General features: G+C 42.5%; 1 protein-coding gene across 8 annotated transcripts in view; it reads left to right on the top strand.

The window, feature by feature from the left end:
• LOC121538593 (membrane-associated guanylate kinase, WW and PDZ domain-containing protein 1-like) overlaps positions 1-16,688 on the top strand; it is a 206,627-nt gene that overhangs the window by 83,848 nt on the left and 106,091 nt on the right. The window lies entirely within an intron of this gene.

The following is a 16,688-nucleotide window of genomic DNA, read 5'->3' as shown; positions in this document are numbered from 1 at the left end:
TCTGAAAATGTAGCGAGACTCTTACCCGTATACATGGATGAATGCTTCACAGCAGTTGGAACCATTTTACTCTGTTTTGTTTGTAGCTACATCTTGTTTGGCCAGCGTTGTGTCAAGTCACTCCGGTTCACACTGACCCTGGCATGTGCAGAAAGTAGCCCATCACAACTGATCTGTTGATAGCGCCTGCTAAATTCAGGACAAAAGTAGCAAAACATTTGTAGTTCTTGATGGCTAACGTTATATCTTTCAAAAAAGCCATGCTAGAAAGGATTGTCAACACATACTGAGCAGCTCACATTATAGACAGAAGCATGCTACATGGCAGACCAATTCAAACTCTCATATCCCGGCATGTCCATTATCTCAGCCAATTATGGCTAGCGGGAAGGTTCCTGTCTTTTTCCGTGACTAAACCAACTAGGCTCGTAATTTAACAAATGTATTCGTATTTACAGATGGAATACAAGTTTGTTATTAAGGCACATGAAAGTTCACATGTTCCAGAAAGCATTTCTATCCAAAAATGCATTTTGATAAAACAAAAAAAAATACTTTCAAATGCCTCTCCTGTGAAGTAGTGACGTGTGACATACGCCTAGCTTCCTGAAACGGGTCACAAATGTGCTTAACAAGTCACATAATAAGTTGAATGGACTCACTCTGTGTGCAATAATAGTTTTTAATATGATTTTTGAATGACTATCTCATCTCTGTACCCCACACATACAATTATCTGTAAGGTCTCTAAGTCGAGCAGTGAATTTCAAACACAGATTCAACAACAAAGACCAGGAAGGTTTTCTGATTCTCGCTATTGGCCTATACAGTGGGGAAAAAAAGTATTTAGTCAGCCACCAATTGTGCAAGTTCTCCCACTTAAAAAGATGAGAGAGGCCTGTAATTTTCATCATAGGTACACGTCAACTATGACAGACAAATTGAGAAAAAAAAATCCAGAAAATCACATTGTAGGATTTTTAATGAATTTATTTGCAAATTATGGTGGAAAATAAGTATTTGGTCAATAACAAAAGTTTCTCAATACTTTGTTATATACCCTTTGTTGGCAATGACACCGGTCAAACGTTTTCTGTAAGTCTTCACAAGGTTTTCACACACTGTTGCTGGTATTTTGGCCCATTCCTCCATGCAGATCTCCTCTAGAGCAGTGATGTTTTGGGGCTGTCGCTGGGCAACACTGGACTTTCAACTCCCTCCAAAGATTTTCTATGGGGTTGAGATCTGGAGACTGGCTAGGCCACTCCAGGACCTTGAAATGCTTCTTACGAAGCCACTCCTTCGTTGCCCGGGTGGTGTGTTTGGGATCATTGTCATGCTGAAAGACCCAGCCACGTTTCATCTTCAATGCCCTTGCTGATGGAAGGAGGTTTTCACTCAAAATCTCACGATACATGGCCCCATTCATTCTTTCCTTTACACGGATCAGTCGTCCTGGTCCCTTTGCAGAAAAACAGCCCCAAAGCATGATGTTTCCACCCCCATGCTTCAGAGTAGGTATGGTGTTCTTTGGATGCAACTCAGCATTCTTTGTCCTCCAAACACGACGAGTTGAGTTTTTACCAAAAAAGTTATATTTTGGTTTCATCTGACCATATGACATTCTCCCCAATCCTCTTCTGGATCATCCAAATGCACTCTAGCAAACTTCAGATGGGCCTGGACATGTACTGGCTTAAGCAGGGGGACACGTCTGGAACTGCAGAATTTGAGTCCCTGGCGGCGTAGTGTGTTACTGATGGTAGGCTTTGTTACTTTGGTCCCAGCTCTCTGCAGGTCATTCACTAGGTCCCCCCTGTGTGGTTCTGGGATTTTTGCTCACCGTTCTTGTGATCATTTTGACCCCACGGCATGAGATCTTGCGTGGAGCCCCAGATCGAGGGAGATTATCAGTGGTCTTGTATGTCTTCCATTTCCTAATAATTGCTCCCACAGTTGATTTCTTCAAACCAAGCTGCTTACCTATTGCAGATTCAGTCTTCCCAGCCTGGTGCAGGTCTACAATTTTGTTTCTGGTGTCCTTTGACAGCTCTTCAGTCTTGGCCATAGTGGAGTTTGGAGTGTGACTGTTTGAGGTTGTGGACAGGTGTCTTTTATACTGATAACAAGTTCAAACAGGTGCCATTAATACAGGTAACGCAGTGGAGGACAGAGGAGCCTCTAAAAGAAGAAGTTACAGGTCTGTGAGAGCCAGAAATCTTGCTTGTTTGTAGGTGACCAAATACTTATTTTCCACCATCATTTGCAAATAAATTCATTAAAAATCCTACAATGTGATTTTCTGGATTTTTTTTTCTCATTTTGTCTGTCATAGTTGACGTGTACCTATGATGAAAATTACAGGCCTCTCTCATCTTTTTAAGTGGGAGAACTTGCACAATTGGTGGCTGACTAAATACATTTTTTCCCCACTGTATGTCCATCCAGAAAGTTTCCTAAAGTAGCCTGTGTGGACACTATTTCTCTCATTACGGCGTCCTCTCTTTGGAAAACAGTCGAATGACCGCAGCAGTAGAGTTTGTGACATTATGCGAATATTTACAGAACAATTTAAGAAAACCCATCCGACTTCATTTGAATGGTTTTGTGAATCGAAATAGGATCTGTATTTAATGTTTTTTATATGCAGAAAAGCCAACAGACAAGGACAAGGTAGGCATATCTTTATTTTGACTCCGTTAATGTTGTGTCAATACAAAAATGTGACAGATCCTCTCCAACCTGGCATTTCTTAATTTGTTGATTAATATTTATAAGTAAAAACCTGAATAATGATGACATGCCATGATAATAACGAAGTATAATGGCTTGTTTCAAATACGTTTTATTAAGAAGCATATCCATGTAAACAAGTGTACAAACAGAATTGTGACCTCCCCTTTTTTTTTTTACCTATTCTGGTTCTAGTATGGGTGGGTGTTCCATAAACGTTAATTAATCTGGAGTTAAACATTGTAAAAGTCTGTAAATTAGGCCAGTACTGTATGTATCTCAGCTCTTTCAGTGGTAGTCTCTTGTTACAGGTTAGAACAGGGAGATACTCAACTTCAAGAGTTCATGGTTGCATGAAAGTATTTTCTTATAAAATGACCATTGCTATTTCATTGGATTTCTCCACCTAATTCAAAACCATTTGAACTCTTAATCAAGTGACTTCATCTAACCCTCTCTTGTCTCTTGTTTTTGAGAAACTTGCCTCAACCAGTGATTCACTTCCTCATCCTTGTTGTGGAGTACAGGTGCTCTGAAAGAACATGAACAAATGCTCCAAAACACCAAAATACGTCCATTTAGAAACGGAAACACTCTCATTATAGTAATGCAGGTCTTTAGATGTTGTACACATGAAATGTTGTTATTCCGAACTTTATCCGGTTTGTTATTCCATTGTGTGCTACTCAAGCTGTTTCCCCTATCCAGCTGAAGGGTCTAGCTAGACCATTCTATAACATGCCGTTTACATCAAAAATAGAGACTTGGTTGTAAAAAAGCCAAATTCTCCTTTATTATGGACATAAGGACATTCCATATCTGCTGGGAACTGATGACAAGCCGGCTTCAGGTAGATATGTTCCAGTCTGCTGGTGGGGCTATTGTAGGGCTGACTTCTGGTCTCTCAGGCTTTCAAATGACACCCTATATACCTTATAGTTACCTAATTAGATTCATTTGACAGATTAATTTGACAGGGACGTGCACATTAATCAACATATTTGTAAGGTTCATCTCCATCTTTAATCCCCGGGCAGATGGTTACATTTCAAATAACAGCACACACAGGAGCTCGTAAAAGGCAAACAGGACAGACACACTGTAGCTTTTTCTTGGCAAGCAACACGTAACAGACAAGGAGACACCAACAGCACCCTATGCACATGTGGTCAAAAGTTTTGCACTTCCTACATGAAAAAAGACTATAGTATACTATGGTATACTGTAAATACTATAGATAGATGTATTTTTATTTTGTATTTAGTCACATGCGCAGATGTAATTGCAGTGTACAGTGAAATTATTACGCTAGCTCTCTCTCTCTCTCTCTCTCTCTCTCTCTCTCTCTCTCTCTCTCGCTCTTCTCTCTCTCAATATCTTTCCCCCTTGTCTTTCCCCATCAGCCCTCTCATTCACTCTCTTTACCGTTCCCTTTACACCCTCCTGCTGCTGTCCTTTATCCCCCTCTCTCCTCCTCCCCCTCCTCCGTAACCTACTCAGCCAGTGACACAGAGCAATGGGAGCAGTAGGCCTGGGTTCCTCTGGCTATATTTAGCAGTGAGCAGATGTGGTGCATTTGAGCGTAGCACTCTGCCTCTGCCTGCCTTTGTGTGTGTGCCTCTGTGTGTGTGTGTTTTTGTGTGTGTGTTCGTGTGTGACTCCTCCTCTTACACCCTGTCCAATCATGCATTGCACTCTCTGACTTAGCAGCGTGGCCTTGGCAAATTGGGTCAGGTCCACCCCCTATGCCCACGCTGCCCAATGTTCCCAGTTTGTACAGTCCACCTACTTCACTCTGCCCAGCTTGGCCAGAGTGCCCTATCTACCAAGTTTCCGGAGTTTGCTCTGTATTTCCTATCTGTTTGTCTGCTTGTCCAAAGATTTCTGGGCCATGAATGGCAGTAGGTGGCAGGTGGTGATATGGAAGTTAAAGTCTAAAGGAAAAGTTTGTGCTCCAAGGCGGCCTGGCTCCTTGGGTACTCCAGGCAGGGAGGGGTTAGAGCAGGCAGAGATGAAAGCTGTCCAAGCTTTTGGGAGGACCTCGCTCTGTTTTTTCCTCCCCATCAATGCCACACTGATTGCAGGGCTGGTAGAGGCTGCATATGGTGGCAGTAAATGGCTTAGTAATAAATGTGTGTTTGTCTGTGTCTGCCTGTGTGTGTCTGTGTGTCTGTCTGTGTTTCATGCTGGAGAGTGAACTCTCATCATCTGTAACATGAGAGTCCTGTGCTGACTGACAGGACAGCTAGAGACACACAGGAAACGGCTGAAACAATCGATTTGAGTGTTTAGAAACCAGCATATCCAGTTCCTTCTCTGTGTCTATTATTTGGAATTGGTGAGGGGAAATACAATATTATTTGGCCTGTGAAGGAAATGCCCTGTCTTTGTGTTTATTGTGATCTCAGTGTTATCAGTATGGGGCTGCTGGGGAAAGGTATGCAACCATCTCAAAATCAGATCTAATGTTTTGGCTCCTGGCACAGTGAGAAGTAGACAGAGCCTCATAGCAGACAGATTGAACCCTGCCTCAGTACACCAGACAGAGGGCTATTGACTGTTAAGGAGCCTCCTTGATGAAGAGGTGACAATAACCGACCACCCAGACGACAATGACTGACCTAAACCAATCAATCATAGCAGCAGCAGCCTTGTTGAACCCGACAGCCTAGTCAGAACTGAAGAACTCTGTGCTCCTCCAAACCTATAGTCAGAACAGAAGGACTCTGTTCAACCATATAGACTAGGCCTACTGATTTGTATGTAATGTATTCTACTGTATTGTATGGCGACAGGTGTGCTTATCACAGTCGGGCCCAAGCACAAACCCACTCTCCTTTGTGCACTCTTTTACTTTTCTATAGATTTTAATGTTGGTAAAATACTAATCAGGAGTCCTCTTCATATTAAATTCCCCTCTTGTCATTAGCCTATGTTTACTAGTCAAGTCAACTTATTTCCTTTCAGTTTGTGCATTTATTTTTTGTGCATACTGTGTGCTTGTTCAGTTACAGCAAACTGCTCAGCTAGGCGTAATGGGGGCTAAGCGTAACAGGGGATTTCCTCATGTGGATGCTAGCAAGCAGGCTAGGTAGTGCTAGGTATCAACAGCCAATCCAGTAGGAGCTGGAAGCTATAGTGAGTATTTGCAAAAAGTTCAGCTTTCCCCACTTAGCTTCCCTCCATTGAAAATGAATGGCTTCCGATGTTGACCTGTTGACCAATTACCGACGAAGGGGCATACCGAACTTCAACTTGCTACCGAACTTCAACTTGCCTCAAGAAAAAATGTGTGCACGAACAGCCGCCCAAAAAACTGCCGAACACCAAAACGAACAACAACCTCACAAACAAATGTAATCATAATATATAGGCGAAACGGCACTCCACATAACGACTGGATAGTATGTGACAGTATTGTTGGTTCTGCTATTGAAAATGTGCCGGTTTGTATTAGGAAAGGACTGTGAATATTGTATGATAATTATTAGTCAGCTCTAGACAATCTATAGACTCTGTGTTGTGTAAATGACGTCTCAACCAATTATTTGTATATACAGTGCATTCGGAAAGTATTCAGACCCCTTCATGTTTTCCACATTTTGTTATGTTACAGCCTTATTCTAAAATCCTCATCAATCTACACACAATACCCCATAATGACAAAGCAAAAACAGGTTTTTCAAAATGTTAGATTTACATAAGTATTCAGACCCTTTGCTATGAGACTCGAAATTGAGCTCAGGTGCATCCTGTTTCCATTGATCATCCTTGAGATGTTTCTACAACTTGATTGGAGTCCACCTGTGGTAAATTCAATTGATTGGACATGATTTGGAAAGACACACAGCTGTCTATTTAAGGTCCCACAGTTGACAGAGCAAATTCCAAGCCATGAGGTTGAAGGAATTGTCCGTAGAGCTCCGAGACAGGATTGTGTCGAGGCACAGATCTGGGGAAGGGTACCAAAAAATGTCTGCAGCATTGAAGGTCCCCAAGAACACAGTGGCCTCCATCATTCTTAAATGGAAGAAATGTGGAACCACCAAGACTCTCCCTAGAAGTGACCGCCTGGCCAAACTGAGCAATCGGGGAAGAAGGGCCTTGGTCAAGGAGGTGACCAAGAAACCGATGGTCACTCTGACAGAGCTCCAGAGTTCCTCTGTGGAGATGGGAGAAACTTCCAGAAGGACAACCATCTCTGCAGCACTCCACAAATCAGGCCTTTATGGTAGAGTGGCCAGACGGAAGCCACTTTTCAGTATAAGGCACATGACAGCCCACTTGGAGTTTGCCAAAAGGCACCTAAAGGAATCTCAGACCATGCAAAACAATATTCTCTGGTCTGATGAAACCAAGATTGAACTCTTTGGGCTGAATGCCAAGCGTCACGTCTGGAGGAAACCTGGCACCATCCCTACGGTGAAGCATGGTGGTGGCAGCATCATGCTGTAGTAAGGTTTTTCAGCGGCAGGGACTGGGAGACTAGTCAAGATCGAGGGAAAGATGAACAGAGCACAGAGAGATCCTTGATGAAAACCTGCTCCAGAGCGCTCAAGACCTCAGACTGGGGCGAAGGTTCAACTTCCAACAGGACAACAACTCTAAGCACACAGCCAAGACAACGCAGGAGTGGCTTCGGGACAAGTCTCTGAATGTCCTTGAGAGGCCCAGCCAGAGCCCGGACTTGAACCCGATCGAACATCTCCGGAGAGACCTGAAAATTGATGTGCAGCGATGCTCCTCATCCAACCTGACATAACTTGAGTGGATCTGCAAAGAAGAATGGGAGAATCTTCCCAAATACATGTGTGCCAAGCTTGTAGTGTCATACGCAAGAATACTCGAGGCTTTAATCGCTGCCAAAGGTGCTTCAACAAAGTATTGAGTAAAGGGTGTGAATCCTTATATAAATGTGATATTTCCGTTGTTTAATTTTTTTGACATTTGCAAACATTTCTATAAACCTGTTCTTGTTTTTTCATTATGGGTTATTGTGTGTTAATGAGGGATACATTTAAAAAAAATACATTTTAGAATAAGGCTGTAACGTTACAAAATGTCGAAAAAGTAAAGGGGTCTGAATACTTTCCGAATGCACTGGACACTACATGACTGACAGGGGCACCGTGCCTCCATCTTGGCACTCCCCCACCATTGTAAAACATATTTTGGAAGCTATAGAAATGCATTTATAAATATCTACATTTGTTTTTGCCACGTTTATTCTATTACAGATACCTTAATGCATACTTTTAAATAATATTATGTGAGCTAAACATAAACATTTGACATTTTAAAATATATTAAAACATTTTCTTTAAAGTAGAATTGTACTAATGTTAATGTCCCCACAACAAAAATATTTAAATGGATGTGAAGTGTCCTTGAAACAGTTAAATTATATACTGTACATTTTAAGTCATTTAGCAGACGGTCTTATCCAGAGCGACTTACAGTTAGTGAGTGCATACATTTTCATACCGGCCCCCCGTGGGAACCGAACCCACAACCCTGGCGTTGCAAGCGCCATGCTCTATCAACTGAGCTACAGGGGACTGTCTATCTGTATAGACAGATAAGCTGACAACGTCATCAAAACAATGCATGTGCTTCAATGAGGCAGAAGTCTGTATGTTGTTGTGATGCTGGATGGCCAGATAGCTATCAACAATGACAATACGTTGCCATGTGGGGAATCGTATGTGGCTCGTTTCAGCTACATTTATCTTGTTCTTGTTGTCTTGTTTTGAGGTGTTTTTGCTGATGTCACTTCTATGCTAATATGGCAAAATTAGCTAGTTAGCTAACCAACAAACTGTGACGATGTATGTGAGAGACAAAAAGCGCTCATTGTCCAAATTGATGTGTTTTCAATAAACATTGGAGACAAAATAGAGTTTACATGTTGTCAGCAATCTAAGCCAACCCCATCTGTTTTGCCACATAGTTCAGCACGTGTCGGTTTTTGTTGCTAAACAACCAACCCGTCTATGGAGGACTGCTTTTCTGAAGAGTGCCAATATGGCCGACTGGTGGCTTCAAAGTCTCTCACTGGCCAAAACAATCCAGGGTTTATATACAACATTGGTTTCAACCAGTTAATTGGTGAAGTGCACCCCTGCTCCTTGTGACTGATGGTTTAGCCCATCGAGTGGCACTAGGTAGGCCTATTTCTACCTGCCTTTGCCAGTGTTCTGGAAACCTTGTTGTGGAGAGTCACTATTTGGGACAAGCTGTATTTTGTGTCACAGAACCCGTAGCCTGTTTCCTTAAACCAAATCAAGTTTGGATTCAGTTCAGTTTTATTTTGATTCCTTTGGAAAAATGTGTTTTTGTTAAATTTTGCCTATTTGGCCGATATCATTATTTACCTCTACCAATGCTAACACATCTAGGCCTAGCTCTCGAAAACCCTTCTCTCCATAGGGTTTTCAGCGGTTAACTTTGCACACGGTTGGCTCCATGTGAACTACAATTCCGACACTGTGTTTTAACATTTAGAAACATCAATAATCATCGCTTGCGAAGCAGTATTCGAAACATATGGCCCTTATCGTTCATATCAAAGATAAATAATACAATTAAAATTAAAAAACACTTACTGTAGAAGATTTGCACAGATCCATACGTTGTGTGTGCCTCCAGTTGCCGAACTACACTTCCTCCCCAGTTACGCTTACACACAGCACGCTAGATAGCTAATTAGCGCAGGTGGTCAAATCTGTCTTCCATCTGTCTTCCATAAACAAGCGCTGTAACATGGCCATGTGGGAACACTAACCCTAATCCTATAAAGGTGTGTAGTAATTTAACATTTTTTTAATTACTATTATTTATCGCTGATATGAAAAATAAGTTCCCCGGCCAGAAGGTACTATCAGCAATAGGCGCTAAAGGTAGTTAGCATCTATGAATGTGTTAGGTACTATAATGCTAGGGACCGTCTGTTTAACATTTTACTGCAGTGGGCTAAAGACTTGTAGTCTTAAACAAACTACTTTGAAACAAAAGTATACACCTCACACATATGGTTTTGGCCTTTAAAAAAATAAGACACCTGTACCATGTCAGATATAGAGTTGACATTTATTCAATTTTGAGTTTGCATCCCAATATTACACTTTATATATACATCACAGAAGACTGAAATATAACAAAACTGTTTGATATAGAAACACCAGATTTTCGTCAGTTTAAAAAATAATAATCTTTATTAATTATGACATTATGAAAAATATGAATAAACATTCCATCCATGAGGCCAAAGAGGGTGCTTTTGGTCATTGATTGCAGGAAAGGGCTACATGCTCCCTGTGTTTTTGAGATGGATAATGTTAGTGATCTTGATGTGCACTCTCTTTCTGTGAGGGAGGAATGTAAGGGGCATGCAGCTGTCTCCTTCATGCCACAGAACCCAGACAGGGTGACCTCCGTTATGTAGTGGAAGTGCCCTGGTTGAGGCCTCTTGCCTGGCCCTGTGAAACCATCTCCCTCGCACCATAAACCCTGGGTCATTACTTCAGGTGTGACTTATAGTCCAACACCAGGCACTACCATCTTGTGTATGCTTGTGTGTGTGTGTGTGTGTGTGTGTGTGTGTGTGTGTGTGTGTGTGTGTGTGTGTGTGTGTGTGTGTGTGTGTGTGTGTGTGTGTGTGTGTGTGTGTGTGTGTGTGTGTGTGTGTGTGTGTGTGTGTGTGGGCCAGGTGCATTGCCATCCCCGCCCCCATCCCTCTCTCTCTCTCTCCCTCGTTCATGGTCGTCTGGCTGTCATTTAACACGGCACATTATGCCAAAGAATTTCTCCTGAGAGAGGAGGAAACGCACAGCCAGGCCTGGCACAGAGGACGGCCTAACTAACTAACACTGCCCACAAGGCTCTAAGGGACCACTCATCCACTGCCTGGAGTCACACTGTCTTCACACTATCCCACCACCTACAATAGTGCCCACTACTCACAAATCTCAATGGGACCTGCTAAGTAAAGGTTAATACAATTAAACATAGTAATGATACTTATCACACACTATCATGTGTAGTACTTACATATAGGAAGGGAAACGAGGAGAATGGGCCACTTCAGACTAATATTATTTGATTGTTTAGCCCTGGGTTTATCTCTGGTGAAACAGACAGGGATGTGTTTACAGTAATTACCCAGCCAGTCCTGTATGTTTCCCAGCAGATGTAGAATAGAGCATTCCCAGGCCAGTCCCCTGGCTCTGACTCACACTCTGTGTGTGATGTACGTGTAACAGCCGTAATTTAGGGATCTCCTATAGGTACAGTGTTCTGTCTGTCTGTCTGTCTGTCTGCTAATGTGTAGTCCCCACTGTAACTCGCTCTGCGAAAATTTTTACTTTTTGTTACATTCAATGAGACACAGCAAACATTTGGCTACTCTTTATATTCCTTGAATTAATAACTTGAACCTTGGTTATGTAATTATATCAAATGTATATCAGACTTTTTAATTGGAGAGGCTTGACTACAAATAAGTCATATTCATTGAATTAATTGAATCTGTGGTCCAACAGTTTTATTTTGACCCTAAACATACTTTGACCCATAATTGTGTCTGAGATTCAAGCCACACACATGCAGTTCAGATTCTGAACTGCCCATGTTGGCCAATGGGGGGCAGCAGCACATGGTTACCATACAGAGCGCATCTCATTCGTTGGCTGGCTGGGCCCTGGGTTGCCGTGGTAATGGCAGACTTGGCGGTGGTGGCTGGAGACACAGAGGGCAGTGTTGAGCTGGGAGACAGGAGCAGAATCCCAATCAGCAGCTGAACACTGTCACACACACACATTCATACACACACACTGTAATACACTCCGAGCACAGTCACACACACAGTCACACACACACACACACACACACACACACACACACACACACACACACACACACACACACACATACATATACATGCACACAATATAGGATTAGATCTATAATAATTATTCGACAGAGGCTTTAGGAGAAGACTGACACACCCTCCTGAAACTGTAATCACCTAGCATTTAATTTCATGATTGACACATGATAGTAGCAAATTAGAGCGATGCAAGCTGTTGCAGAGAACAAGGCTGCCAGTTGTTCAGTTCAAGCCTCCACTGTTGTTGCAGGTAGTGGTGCCATATGTCTTTCTTCTCTTCTTGTCAGAATATTGTGTTTTAGAATAAATATATTTCTTTAGAAAAATACTTTATCTCAATATGTGTGAGTGTGTGTGTGTGTGTGCATGTGTGTGTGTCAGCCCCTGTCTTAGCCTACCAGATGGTAGAAAGCACAGTGTTGTGCAGCGTGCCCATCCCGCGCCCCCTGAATAAGACAGTGGATGCATAGCTAGATTCCAGGTTATGTAATGTTGACTGGAGCCATAGAATAGTATGTGTATAATCCACTCTTATTCTGGTTAAATCCATCTCTGTGTGAGAGAGTGTGTGTACTGGCATCACGCTCCCACGCCTTTCTCTCACCCCTGCTCAGCCCTCCACTCAAATTCACTGACCTTCATTCACACCAGCAGAGGAGCAGGACCTTCTCAGTCCTCATAAGAGATCTTTCTCCTAGAGGCCCCAGAGGAGTAGTTTTACTGTTATGAGGACCAGTATCCAGTGTTTAAACCTCACACAAGCTTTAAAAGGAACCAGTTTATCATCTAGCACCATGCCATGCTGCTTTTCAATCGTTCTCATGTCAGGAGAAAATATGGTATTGCTTTTGGGTGTATTTTGTTTCCATTGGCTGTTGTAGCACCATGTTACAAACTGGTATGTATATGATTGCTGTGTGTGTCTATGGAAGAGTGTTGTTATCACTGAGAAGACAGACTGTGTGTTGTGTGTGTGTGTTCTGTTCATGTTTGTAAGGGAGAAGCAGAGACAGAGCGTGTGTGCGTAGAAATGGCTCATTGACCTCTGTGTGTTCCTCAGCTCCTCCTTATCTGGGGCAGAGTGTCCTTGGAGGAATTTGCCTCGGCTTCCCACTTCATCACTGACGAACTCATTGTCTGTCAAAGACGACGGGATCAGGACAATCAGAAAATATCAAAATATCAACGTCTCTTGTGTTTGAGGATGTGCAGGTGTTGCGTTGTTTTCCGATAGATAAATGTTAGCAGTGGTCATGCTTGTCTCACTTCTGTGCATACAAATGTGTACAGCACTTATCTGTGTGTTTATTTAAAGAGATTTCCAGGTACTTTTGTATATTTTATTGCCTGTAGTTCTGAAAGTAAGCTCACAAGCCAAAAGTGGTCCCCGAAAATTGTGTACAACATCACATATGTGCAGATATGTGCACCACGTCATTGCTTTCTCTCACTCTGCTGTGTGTGCATCTTGCTAGCTGTCACTCAAATGGCGAGGGGCTGAAGCTTATTGGCTGATCTCGAATTGCTAGGGGGCTGGCCCACGTGAGGGAAAATGGAGGGAAAATGGAGCAGCACAGCTTCCAAAAAAACCAGTCGCTTTCAAACTAGGTATTTCATGGCTAATTTAGGTAAGACAGTAATTCTGCTCATCGATTATGTATGTAAGAACTACACATTGACACATCCAGCCCAAAGCGGGAGGTTTAAAAAAATACTTAGTAGTCGCCAAAGTTACGGAGCATGTCTTTAACTGTGTCTGTGTGGAGAGAGATAAAAACTGTTATTCAAGAACAAAGGCAGCACATACACACACCTTCTCTTACTCTCTCTCACACACACATACCCATACATGCAGTCTTGTGCAGCTAACCTTGTGGGGACACACAATTCAATCCCATTAAAAAATAATATTTCCCTAACCCCTAACCCTAACCCTAACCCGTATTCTTACCCTAACCCTAACCCTAACCTTAACCCTTCTTCTGGTCCCCACAAGAATAGTTAAACACGTCCACACACACACACACACACACACACACACACACACACACACTGTGTTTGTAATAATCCCTGCGGTACATGGCTATGGCTGTAAATCCTTGGAAATATTAAATATTTGATGACTTCTTCATTGATGGAGCATGACACCTGGGCTGCCCGCCCCCTCCCTGCTCTGTGCCTGCTCTGTGCTAGCTCTCCACAGGATGGGTTCTGTAATGCCTAATGGTAGTCCCCACGCAGGGGATACTACCGGGACTCAGGGTTTAGGGAAGGAGATCCAGTTGTTGAATGTTGATTATTTTGCATGTGTGATAGTATATGACATAAATAAGACTATTTTGATGATAGTGATTATGATAAGATGTTTTATCCCTATGATATCTCATTTACTCATGTATTAGAGGAGTAAAGGATGTCAAGGATGTACCCATCGACCTGTGTGTGTGTGTGTGTGTGTGTGTGTGTGTGTGTGTGTGTGTGTGTGTGTGTGTGTGTGTGTGTGTGTGTGTGTGCGTGTGTGTGCATGTGTGTGTGTGTGTGTGTGCACAGATGTGTATTTGAGCTAACTTGTATTTCTGTTTTTACAGTCTGAATGCAGGCTGCTGTCCTAGAAGGTGGTTGTCAGCACTGGCTGGTTGCTAGGTAACAATTACCTGACTGCTTTGCTCGCACAGAATTGCACAGAGGGCTGTGTGTGTGTAGGGGAACTGAAAAATGCAGAAGAGCAGGCTAGCTGCTGGCCAGTTTTTCCAATACTGGGTGAAAACCTCTGTTTCAGATTCCTACCTTGACAACATGTAATGGTCGTATTTCTATGAATGTACACTACTTCCTGCAAGCAGAGTTATCTGAACCATGCAGAATATTGTTGTCTATTCTGTGGCATGGAATGGTTCACCTAATTTGATAATGTTCCCAATGATGCTGTGTTTTTGAGGACTCCTTGGTGCCCACAAACACTCCTTGGTGTTTCTTTATAGGTCAGGGGTTGTGGGTTTTGCATTGGTAAGACTGAATTGAGTCTGTATTGTCAGTTATGAACAGGTGGGTTCGGATGGACATTGACAAATGAGGGTGTGGTCTGTGGTTAAGCTGTCTGTGTGTGTGAGTCCATGGGAAGCTGAGGTGATGCAGGGCCGCAGGGCTGTGTGACAGATGTCTCCATGTCTGGCTGTCTGGCTGTCTGGCTGTACCTCAGGGCCACTGGGGACAGCAGGCTTTTGTTCCCAAATAATCTTGTTTCCAATTAATCAGGGGGGGGCAAATAATAATCTTGACCTCAATTAGTTGATAAGTTATAATCAGAAGATTAATTAATCTCGATGAGTAGTGTATTGGCTGAATCTCAGCATTTTCAAGTGGCTCGTAGCAAGTGGTTAGTATATACGCTCAAATGGTGAACCTATTTTTGCATACTACCAAAAACTTTTACCTTCTAATAATATCACCAGCCATGTAAAATACCCAACTTTCTTTTGAAAATGCAAACAAATAAAGCTATTTTTATTTAATATATTTGTTCATGTTAAAGTGGTTGTATTATTATTTTTTACAATCTATACGCATTGAAGAGTGTCATTTCAATACAGAGGCAATATCTATTAAGCAGCTTCCATCGTGGTCAGGGGTCCGTGTGGAGAGACGCTGGCCAAAGACCCCAAAATGGCTGGCCAGCTCCCCAGACATGGATGATATATTTGGAGATCATTAAATGGTCCTAAACGAGACCCCGGCGTGAGAGAAAGCCCTGGCCATCTGTCCCCATTGTGACTCCTCTCCTTCTGGGAAACTGACTGAACTCTCGCTGACTGAACCTGGAAGCTCTAAGCCAATCAGGGAACTGTTGTTCTCAATTACCTCAGCCCACCTCTCTTGCTGCCTCCTGGCTTATGCCTCTCTGTGGGTCTCATCATTCTCTTTACCTCTCCATTTCTCTCTCTCTCTGTCTCTCGCTCTACTTCACCCTATCTCTGTCTTCTTCTCTTTTCTCTTCGCTGTGTCTGTGGGTGAAGGTGAGCATACAATACGCCATTCCTCATGGTGGGGTCAGTCAGCTCTGTGGCAGCTGAAATTGATGCACTGATAAAGGAGGCCACACTGGGGTAGTGAGACTGAGACCGCTGGGCAGTGGCATAGCTTACTGAGTACCAAAAAAATCTCCTTTATAATAAAGGATTGCATGCATCTAACATTGCATTTGCGCAGTAGCGGAGGCGTTTGTAGGATTTGCATAAATTGTGATTTTCTTTAGCAGGGCCCAGAATATAATGTACCTTTCATAAACAAATTTCATGCAATTCTAGGTCATTTACATGACTTAGCATGTAAATGGCCCATTGGCCATTGAAGGCCGAAACGTCAGTCTTTTAAACTTGTGTAATAAAACGACGTATCTTTAATGGTGAGGAAGCGTTGCGCCTTTTCCTGTCCAATGATGTCTACACATTTTTAGGTTGCAGCTCTACTCATGTTGGTTGAGCACCTTCTACTGCTTTCCATACTCTGACACTGACAAAATAAACTTTCCAGTGGCACTGACTCACATAAATGATAAAGATAGCATGAATATGCGTAGGCTACTCACCTGTAGGCTACTTTGAAAAACAGTGCTGTTGGCAAGAAATTGAGAGTTGTTCAGAAAACATTTTGTAGCTTCTACAGACAAATTAGTATTTTATTTTCAGCAGTAGGCATTTTCCAAACAAACTAAAAAAATCTAGGATTGTATTTAGAAATTAGCTGAAGGCCAATTATAGCTGCTGTTCACTGACACCAGCAACCATAGAAATAGAATCCGTAGAACAGTCATGCCCATTCAAGTCAGGACTGGCAGCCATTGTGAGTTTACCCATGAGTTTACCAGTCATGTTACCAAGGTTAGAGGTTTCAAGACTGTTCTATGGATTATATTTCTATGGTCTCAACACAACAAGCTGTTCACGCTTGCTGCCTCTCTGGTATTTTGAATGATTTTATTAATGTCTGTAGGCTACAGACAGGAGTAATTATATAATTTTGGCAAATTTAAAAGGGAATTGCCAGGGTCCTCACGATACGATATTATCAT

This window comes from Coregonus clupeaformis, chromosome 24 (genome assembly GCF_020615455.1).
Source record: "Coregonus clupeaformis isolate EN_2021a chromosome 24, ASM2061545v1, whole genome shotgun sequence".
Lineage (NCBI taxonomy): Eukaryota > Metazoa > Chordata > Actinopteri > Salmoniformes > Salmonidae > Coregonus > Coregonus clupeaformis.
This window is presented reverse-complemented; position numbering and strand designations above follow the sequence as displayed.